The sequence below is a fragment of the Sturnira hondurensis genome, unplaced genomic scaffold, assembly GCF_014824575.4.
Source record: "Sturnira hondurensis isolate 20B ecotype Veracruz unplaced genomic scaffold, ASM1482457v3 Scaffold0007578, whole genome shotgun sequence".
NCBI lineage: Eukaryota > Metazoa > Chordata > Mammalia > Chiroptera > Phyllostomidae > Sturnira > Sturnira hondurensis.
Genome location: NW_028080209.1, coordinates 1,376,762 through 1,386,630, shown reverse-complemented (window position 1 = coordinate 1,386,630; position 9,869 = coordinate 1,376,762).

Genomic DNA, 9,869 nt, shown 5'->3' with positions numbered 1-9,869 from the left:
TAGCCAGCATGTGATAGCATCACGACACATTCATAGTAAGCTATAGCCCACTGAACCCTCACAACTACCCCATGCAGTGGGTGTGTTGTTATCCCTTTTAGGGGGAAACTGAGGCACAGGAAGGCCGGGTAGGTGGTGAAGCCAGGGTTGAACCCAGACAGCCAAGCTCCAGGGTCTGTGTTCTTGTCCCTGCTCTTTTCCCTTCTCCAGAGAACAGAAGAGGCTGCCACGCTCAGAAGCCTGCTGAGGCTTTGATCCAGAGGAAGAGGCTCTGGGAGGCTCTTTTTACCTGCCCTTCCGGTCTTCCCCAACTCTGCTCAGGCCAAGCCTTTCTGCCCTGGCCCTCACCAAGCCCACTCCTGCCTCTGAGCTTTTGCACTTGCTGTTCCACCCACTCTGCTGTTCCCTATCTCCCCCCATCTCCTTCAGACCACATGCCTGTTGAAGTTGGGGCTGCACCCGACCCCACACTCTAGGGCCCAGCCCTTCTTTCTTTTTCTCCTGACACCAGATGTGCTACATATTTCACCTCCCTACTTGTACCTCCCCCTGCAGGTTACCAGCCTGCTACCTGTCTCTCTGAAGGGTCCATCTCCCCCTGCCCAGGGAAATTCCAGCCACAGAGGGAATCAGGCTATACTGCCTGAAATAGGGCAGGGCTCACAGGCAGAGAACCACAGAGGGAACCAGCCTTCGCAGACCGAGATGTTTTTTTGCCGGGTTTCCTCATGTGGGACACTGGAGGACCTGCCAGCCCGCAGCACCGTGTGACAGCAGGCCCCTCCCCTCTGCCAGGCACCGAACCAGACAAGCCCCAGACATTGTGTAAGGCACCGTGTCTGTGAGGTGACGTCTCGGCAGCACAGGTGAGGTGAGTCAGGGCTCAGAGCAGATTACATAAGAAAGAGATAGTGTTTTTTCCCGCCAACTGTGTGGGCCAGCCTCGGGCTGAGGCCCCAGGAAGTTGAGGGTGATCCTTCTGACCTCACAGGGGTGTGGTGAGACTCTAGCCAACCAGGGAAGCGCTGCACAGCTCCGGGCAAGCACTGGGGCGGCTGGCCAGGTAGATGGGCAAGAAGAGTTCGGAGTCGTGTCTCAGGAATGAGGAAGAGCTGTACAGGCTTGGAGAAGAAAGAGGAGAGAGGTGTGACTGGGGATTACAGTCCAATTTCTAAGCAACTTCTGTTTAGTGAGGAGCTGGGAAAGTACAGTAATTTTCTTCAATGAAAACAGGCAACAGAATTCCCTTTGCCTAGTTCCCCTTGCAATTAAGCCCTTAGCTGCAAATGAAGTGATTTGGTTTTTGTAGGGACTAATTTAAGCACACTGGAAAGGCCGCTGAACTTTCTGATTGCAAACACCAGTGCATACAAAACAGAAGCCCATGCAGTAGCCAGGCTGGAGGGCTAGGCCCTGCCGTGGGGCAAGTCTCCTGTGCATGAGCTGGAGGAGTCCCGGGCTAGGAGTCCAGCTCTGCCCCAAAGTCCATGTGCCGGCTGTCTGCCGTGTGGCCAGCCCTCCTCCCCCCTCGAGCCTCCATCCCACATCCTGAGTGTGGAGGTTGCACTGGACCCCGGGAGGCAGGTTCAGAAGCCTCTGACACCTCAGTGATGGCCATGAGTTAGATGCCACATGTTGTCTGCCCCTCTCATCATCAAGAAGTGCAGTCTATTTCCTCTCCCTTGAGTCCGGCCAATGGAATGTAGCCAGGGGGACACCCCGGAGTTCCCACCCAAGGTCTTACAGACTTCTCACTTCCATTCTCACCCTCTTGGGCTCAGAGCCACCATGGAAAGAGGAAGCAGCTGCACCGCTGGAGAGACCTTTCGGGGAGATAGATGCCCGCCAGCCCCTAGCTGGTGCACCACAGTCAAGACTGAAGCTGCTGTTCCGGGCCCTGTGAGAACAGATAAGCTGTCCCCACCGAGCTCTGCCCAAACAACAGAAGCATAAGTAACACAACACATGGTGTGGTGTTAAGCCATTTAGTCCATATTGCTATAGCTTTTTTTAAAGTATATTTTATTGGTTATGCTATTACAGTTGTCTCATTTTTTTTCTCCTCTTTATTCCCCCCTGCCCTGCACCTCCCTGCCCCAACTGGCAGCATTCCCCTCTCTTAGTTCATGTCCATGGGTCGTACATGTAAGTTCTTTGGCATCTTCATTTCCCATACTCTTCTTAACCTCCCCCTGTCTATTTTGTACCCAGCATTTATGCTTCTTATTCCCTGTACCTTTTCCTCCTCTCTCCCCCTCCCCCACCCCGCTGTAAACACTCCATGTGATCTCCATTTCTGTAATTCTGTTTCTGTTCTAGTCATTTGCTTACTTTTGGGTTTTTTTCTTTTTAGGTTCAGTTGTTGATAGTTGTAAGTTTGTTGTCATTTTACTGTTCATAGTTTTGATCTTCTTCTTTTTCTCAGATAAGTCCTTTTAACATTTCATATACTAAGGGCTTGGTGATGATGAACTTCTTTAACTTGATCTCATCTGAGAAGCTCTTTATCTGTGCTTCCATTCTAAATGAAAGCTTTGCTGGATAGAGTCATCTTGGATGTAGGTCCTTTCATGACTTGGAATACTTCTTTCCAGCCCCTTCTTGTCTGTAAGGTCTCTTTTGAGAAATCAGCTGACAGTCTGATGAGAACTCCTTTGTAGGTGACTGTCCCCTTATCTCTTGCTGCTTCTAGGATTCTCTCCTTCCTTTTAGTCTTGGCTAATGTAATTATGATGTGCCTTGGTGTGTTCTTCCTTGGGTTCAACTTCTTTGGGACTCTCTGAGCTTCCTGGATTTCCTGGAAGTCTATTGCTTTTGCCAGACTGGGGAATTTCTCCTTTATTATTTGTTCAAATAAGTTTTCCACTCGTGGCTGTTTCTTTCCCCCTTCTGGTACCCCTATAATTCGGATGTTGGAACATTTAAAGATGTCCTGGAGGTTCCTAAGCCTCTCCTCATATTTTGAATTCTTGTCTCTTCATTCTGCTCTAGTTGAATGTTTATTTCTTACTTTTGTTCCAAATTGCTGATCTGAGTCCTGGCTTCCTTCCCTTCACTGTTGGTTCCTTGTATATTTTTCTTCATTTCACTTTTCATAACCTACATTTCTTCCTCTATTTTGCAGTCATACTCAACCATTTTTATGGTTGATTACCAATGTTTTGAACTCTGTATCTGATAGATTGGCTATCTTTTCATAGCTTAGTTCTATTTTGGGGGGTTTGATCTGTTCTTTCATTTGGGCCATAGTTTTTGTCTCCACACAGCTGTTTCATATATAGGGGAAGAGTCTTAGGTGTTCACCAGGACAGGGCAACACAAGTTGCTGGGTTGTGGTGCTGTATGTGGGGGAGGGGTCTGAGAGGGAACAATGCCGCTAGCCTGGCTCTTGGTCAGCTTTCAGTCACTTCCCCCACTACTCACAAGCAAATTGGGCCCTTCTGATGCTGATTCCTAGAGACCCACATTCTAGGACCCTGTGGGTCTCTCCAACAAACTCTCCTGTGAAGCTGGGAGTTTCTCCTGCCAACAACACTCCCCACAGATTTTTACAGCCAGAGGTTTTGAGGCTTTCTTTTCCCAGGCTGGAACCCTGGGTTGCACAGTCTCCCTTGTTCCCCAGTTGTTCCTCCCAGTTTATCCAGGTGCATATGTGAGACCACCAGTCCTCCAGCTGCCATCGAGCCACAAGTCCTCTCCAACCTAGCTGACGGTCCCCCCTCCCCCGCCGATCTGAATGGATGTTTCTTCTTTGACTCCTTGGTTGTTAGACTTTCATACAGTTTGATTTTCTGGCAGTTCTGGTTATTTTTTTGTTTTTAAATTTGTTATTGGCCTTCTTTTGGTTGTGTCAGGAGGCAAAGTGTACCTATCTATGCCTCCATCTAGACTGGAAGTCCTGTTATTATAACTTTTTAATTTGAAATAGTTTACAACTCACAGAAAATGAGAAAAAGTAGAGATTTTTCATGTACCCTTCACCCAGCTCCCCACTAACAGATATTCTACATCATCACAGCATGTTGTCAAAACCAGGAAGTGGACCTTGATACAATATTATTAACTTAGGCAGTGACCTTATTTAGGTTTTAACATTTTACATGCATGTCATGGTGTATGTGTCTGTGTGTGTGTGTGTGTAGTTCTATGAAATTTTATCACACAAAGCCACCAAGTTTTGGGGTGGCCTATTACTTGTGATAGATGACTGACACAAGCATCGGTGAGATCCCCAGGGGTGAGATCCCCGGGGGTGCGTACTACTCAGCACTCCTCAGCTGGAAAGCAACGGACACACAGTGCAGACAACTTCAGCCCGAGAGGCCTGCACGGGGTCACTTAAGTGAAGAACTGAGAGGCAGGGGAAAGCTGGCCCCAGAGCAGCCCCTTCGGGCAGGGGAAGCTCCTGCACCTGCCTGCCCCCAGGCTGAGGACATCCAAGGGAGGGGAGAGGAGGAAAGGGGGCCCCCTGCAGGCCCATCACTGGGGATAGAGCAAGTGGTCAGAACTGAACCCAGGTCTCCCTGTCCTGAAGGGAGGAGGGGGAGCACCTCTCAAAGGAGGGGTGGAGCACTGAGACAAAGACTCAAGGAAGAGTAGTCATTGAGGCCATTTTCCAAAATGCCTGGTGCAAGAAAAGATTACACTTCCCCACTCCTTTCAAATTAGGCATGACCACACGGCAGACTGGCTTTAGCCAATGAAATGTGAATGGAAGTGGCAAGTGGCCTCTGAGCTGATACGACACCTGCCTCTTCCTCTGCCACCACCTCAGCCTGGGTCCCAGAGCTGGGACCTGGGTCCCGATGGCTGGGACCAGCACCCCAGCTGACTCACGATGCAGTAGTATGAGCAAGAAATCCATGCACGCTGATACGGGCCACCAGGAATCTGGAGGTGCTTGTTACTGGCATCAGTGGCCTGAAACAGGTAACACAGGAAACCACCTTCCCTGCAGCCAGACCGCACCGCAGTGGAGAAGAGGTAGGGACGCGCCTGATCCCTCCACGCTCCAACACCAGTTCTGGAGGATGGGAATGGACTAGAAGGCCCTAGAAGGTCTACCTGGGCCCTGGGATCTTTTCATTCTGTTCAGTGTGTGCACTGTTCAGCCGGTGTCCTGTGGGCTCTGTAGTGAGGACCTGGATCTTTCCTGGCCATGCGGTCACTGCAAAGACAAGCTCTCAGGTTGCCTGAAAAGAAGGACTGGAGAAATGGCAAGCCGCAAGCACGTGAGCCAGGAGTCCTCGCCCCACGTGGTTGCGCTGGGCCTGCCCCTGAAGCCAGGTCACACCGAGGAAGAGGCGTTTGGCATGTTTGGAGTGGAGGGAGGCCATACCACTGTCCGGGAGAGCCCAGGCCCAGGCTAGCTGGCCTGCTGTGCCCCGGGCTTGGTGAGAGAGGCTTACAGCACACGGCCAGGTCAGAGGCTATTTAAACAGCAGCCAGTGGAGGTGAGGTGTGGATGTCCCTTTAGCATCCCACCCCCCACAGGGTCACATGTGCAAAGCCAGTAGCTCTGTGGCACTGAGTGCCAGGATCACAGTCAGGGTCCTGTAGGTGGCTGGACAAGGCTGATGAGCCTTGGGCTGGGGTAGGGGTGTATGCGCATGCACGTGTGTGCACATGCCTGCCCATGTGTGCTCCAGCAACCCAGTGTGGGGAGGGGGCTTCCTTCGAGACAAACACACTCCATGTACTTTATCAAATTTGCAGATGCCACACAGCTGTGAGGGACAATGGCAAACATGCCAGATGACAGAGCTGGAATCTAAACAGAAGTTGACAGGCTGGAGCGATGGGGTGGATCAAATGAGATGAAACTTAACAGCAACAATTGTGTTTATTTTGTTTTATTTATTTATTTGTGCCCTGCCCCCATGGCTGGAGAGATGTGGGAGGAGCAGCGGCTCACAGGAGGGAGGAAGGGAAACGCTGCCCTGAGCGGGGTCGGGCAGGGTCCAGGGGCTGAGCTCCAGCACAGGCTTGGGGGTCAAGGGAAGATGGTCAGTACTATGAGCAGCAAGGGGGTGGGTCTGTGTGGCATCAATAGAAGTTCCCCACGCAGGCTGAGCAGGACAGCTGGGGACCAGGGAGGTACAGCACTGAAGTCAGAAGCCCTTACAGCCAGGCTGTCCTTTTGGGCAGGGAACTTTCAGGCACCAAAGCCCAAGCCCCTCCGCGTGATCCACCTGGGAATGGCCGTGGTACGTACTCCCAGGCAGCCTCTCCCTCTAAACACGCCCCAACAGTGCCTTGGCTGCTGTGGCTTAGTTGGCTGGAGTGTTGTCTGTGGACCAAAGGGTCACAGGTTCTGTCCCCGCTCAGAGTGTGCGTGAGAAGATGACCAATCAATGTTTCTCTTTCATATTGATGTTTCTCTCTTTCTCTAAAAGCAATAAAAAAAATCTCCTTGGGTGAGGATTAAACAAAACAAAAACAAAAACATCTTCCAGCAAGAGACAGGGACAGGTCTGGGTCTCCAAGATCCACTCAAAGTGGGCTCTGGATTTGAACCCCAGGTTCTGAAACTTCCTGCCTCTGTGACACACTCTTCCTTTGGACCCCAGGTTCCCCGCCTGTGTTATGGGAACGGCACAGGTATCAGCCTCACAGCTGTCGAGAGGATCGAATGACATAATGCATGTCATTATGTCATAATGCATACCATCGCCTGGTACGAAGGCAGCACTGATAACAAAGAAGGAAATGTGTGACCCCTGAGGGTACGGACTATGAATTAATGGATGGAAGTGACCAGCATTCAGACTTTAGCTGCTTTCAAAGAACTTTTCTAAGAGGCAGAAGCAACTGTTCCTGGAGCAGGCTGCTGAGTGAGGTAGTGAGCCCCCTATCCCCAGAAGCATTCAAGCACCAAGACCCTATGGAGAGATGCCTGTGCAGGGAGGGGAGGGCTCAAGGGTATGTGAAGATGGCCAGCAGGGGTCAGCAGCACAGCAGGAGAAAGGGGAGGTAGCCGGCCAAACTGCCCACCAGCTCTGGAAACAGTAGTGGCTCTGGGCCAGGCAGCCCCGCTAGGATTCCCAGCCATAGGTTCCAGCCTGGCTGAGGCATGTCCTGCAACGCAAGGCCAGAGTCCTGACACCCGAGGGCTGGGCTTGGTGATAGGAAAAGAGGGCTCTGAAGCTTCAAGTGAGGAGCCCCAACACTGAATGCACTGTGGGCCTGATGGGGCAGGCCAGTCAAGCAGTGCCAGCATCCCAGGAGACAAAGGTACAAGCCCTCAGGTAGCCAGAGATGGCTGAGGGTGAGGAGACTGGATCTAGGAAGGGCCAGGGACTCAGCTATGTCCCCAGACTCGAAACGCAGCTGGCATAGCCGAACAGAGAACTCCAAAGATGCTTCTTCCTCTTCACCTTCCTGGACTGAAGATCATGGCACCTGCCATAGGGCTGCTCTGGGGAAGAAGGTGTGCGATGGAGTGGGGAGCGCAGCACAGAGGGGACAGCTTGGTATGTCCCCTGACACCGGCCCTGAGACCCAAACGCCCCCACCCCAGTTGGTTGTGGGGAGCACCCACCTGGGGCTGAGGGCAGGTGAGGGTTCACTCCTCCACTCACAGAGTAGCTGCAGCCTCAGACCAAGGTGGGGAAGCCAGGTCCAGGTAAGAGCTGATGTGTGTCACTCCTGTCAAACCCGACTCAGACGTGGCCCAGGTGTCCTCTGCCCTGTCTTAGCCCTGAAGGAGTAGGTGCTACTCACTCCTGGCCCCCAGAGTGCCCTCCACCTCCCTCTGGGAAGGGTGTACCTGGGCAGGGCAGGGCAGAGGGGAGGGGTAGCCTGAAGGTGGGAGCAGAGAGTGGACTGGGGCCCATCTTGGAGCTAAAGGAAGTTGACAACCCCACCCTTGCCCCAAGGAATGCTCTGGTAGCTGATGAGGGGAGGGTGACCCGACCCACAGTGTTCAGGAGGGAGCCTGGGCCTTCAGGTGGCTCCTGAGACACAGGGAAGCATCCCTGACAAAACCAAACCAGAGCCAAACACATAAACGTCTCCTAAGAGGAAGAGGCCTGAAATTCCATCATTAAAGATTCATTCCTTTAGTTTAACACGGTATACGTTCTAACAATGCAAACCTATCAAAGCCTTACCCAAGAAGTAGATTTGTTAAAGGAAAGGAGAGAGAGAACGTAAAGCACCCTGGTGACATGGGGCAGCAAGGAGCCTGGGAGCCTGAGTTGGGGAATGGGGAGGCTTCCCAGGATTTACTTTTCCAGCTACACAGCTTTGGCCAAGGGGCAACTCTAAGGACACGGGGGCGAGGGGGAGGGGAAGGAAACCATTCCTTTGTGCAGGGAGCATTGGACCGGACTGATTCAGCACTCCACCAAGGACAACATTTATACATCCACATGCCCCCACATACATGTAAACCTGTGCACACATGCATGCATGAGAAACTACACAGGCAAACGTGCAGCCGCTGCCACCACTCTCACCCTGCAGGGGCTGCACAGACATGGCATCCAGGGAACAGACGACTCTGGGCCCAGGTAACCCAGGGGAAGGCTTTGGGGAGCTGCCTCCACTGCTCCTGACCCAGGACCTCTCTAAGTGGTGGCCCTGAGCTGCAACCGCCAGGAAACGCTCTCTGACTGAGGATCTCTGCTTCCACTTGTGAATATTTATGAAGAGTCTGCAGGAGGCAGCAGAAGTGCCCTGCAACAACTGATAGGCGGAGAGATTAACCCATTACTAAGAATTGTTTTCTCTCATGGTAACATCTGCCTCCCAACTCCCACAGCGCCCTCAGCCCGTCCCACCTGCACGGGGGCGCCTGCGCAGTTCTTCCTCCGCGGCTGCCGCTGAGCACAGTGCTCATTGGTGCTTCCATCCACAGACTCAGGCCTCTGGTTTTTTCTTCCTTAATCGTGGTAAAATATCCTCCCCTTATTTTTAGGTAACTTTAATTTTTATACAAGTAACACATGGAAATAATTTTAAAAACCAGAGAGTATTTCATGGCTTGTGAAGAAAGCAGCTGTCCGTGCCCCACCCTGGGGCCTGCTTTCTCGCCTCAGCCTTTACGGCTCGCGTCTAGCGTCTGCATGGCGTGCACATACTACACGCTCATGGTTATTCTATTCTAGGTTTGACCTACTGACTTGCTACAGAAGATTAGAATTCAACTTCGCATTAAGATTTAATTCCCACCACCGGTTCCCTTCCTCCACCCCGCTGTGCACTCACACCGGGACTGAGTCAGCACCCAGTGCTCACATCGCTGCTCTGGAGTGTAAAGGTTATTCCAGGTGAGTCATCCAGGGGCCCAGGGTTACATTTATTTCCCACAAAACTTTATTTTTCTTGAAGTTAATGCACTTGCCTCTCGGGGCTCGCCTGTGTCCTGAGATTTCTGTGTACCATCGTCAACCTGCCCCCAGACTCCAGGTCCAGACCACACACCTCCTCCGGAGCCGGCACAGCCCCTGGCCCGCTGACCAGTCCTGGTGGTGCTGGGTCACCCCTCCAACACTGGAGTCCCTGCTGGCCACATGCCTGTCACTCACTCCTGTAGTTTACACCCTCATTTGGGGGGAGGTCACCCTTTCAGAGCTCTCTGAGGCTGCCTGGGAACTAGGTCTTTTGACACCTCTGTGGTGAGGCAGCCACAAAGACCCACTCCCCCTTCTTCCCTGTGCTGGAGTGGCTGCCTAGCTGGGCCGTATTTCTGACCTCCCTGGACAGTTAAGAGGGGTGTGGGACGAGAGCCTGTCCCTGAAATATGTGTGAAAGTGACGGTTGTCCCACCCAGACTTGACCTCTGGTACTCCCTCCTTCTGTCTACTGAAGAATGGACTTATGAGCAGCCTTGGCCCTGTAGACAGTGGCCTGTCCACTGACTGCCC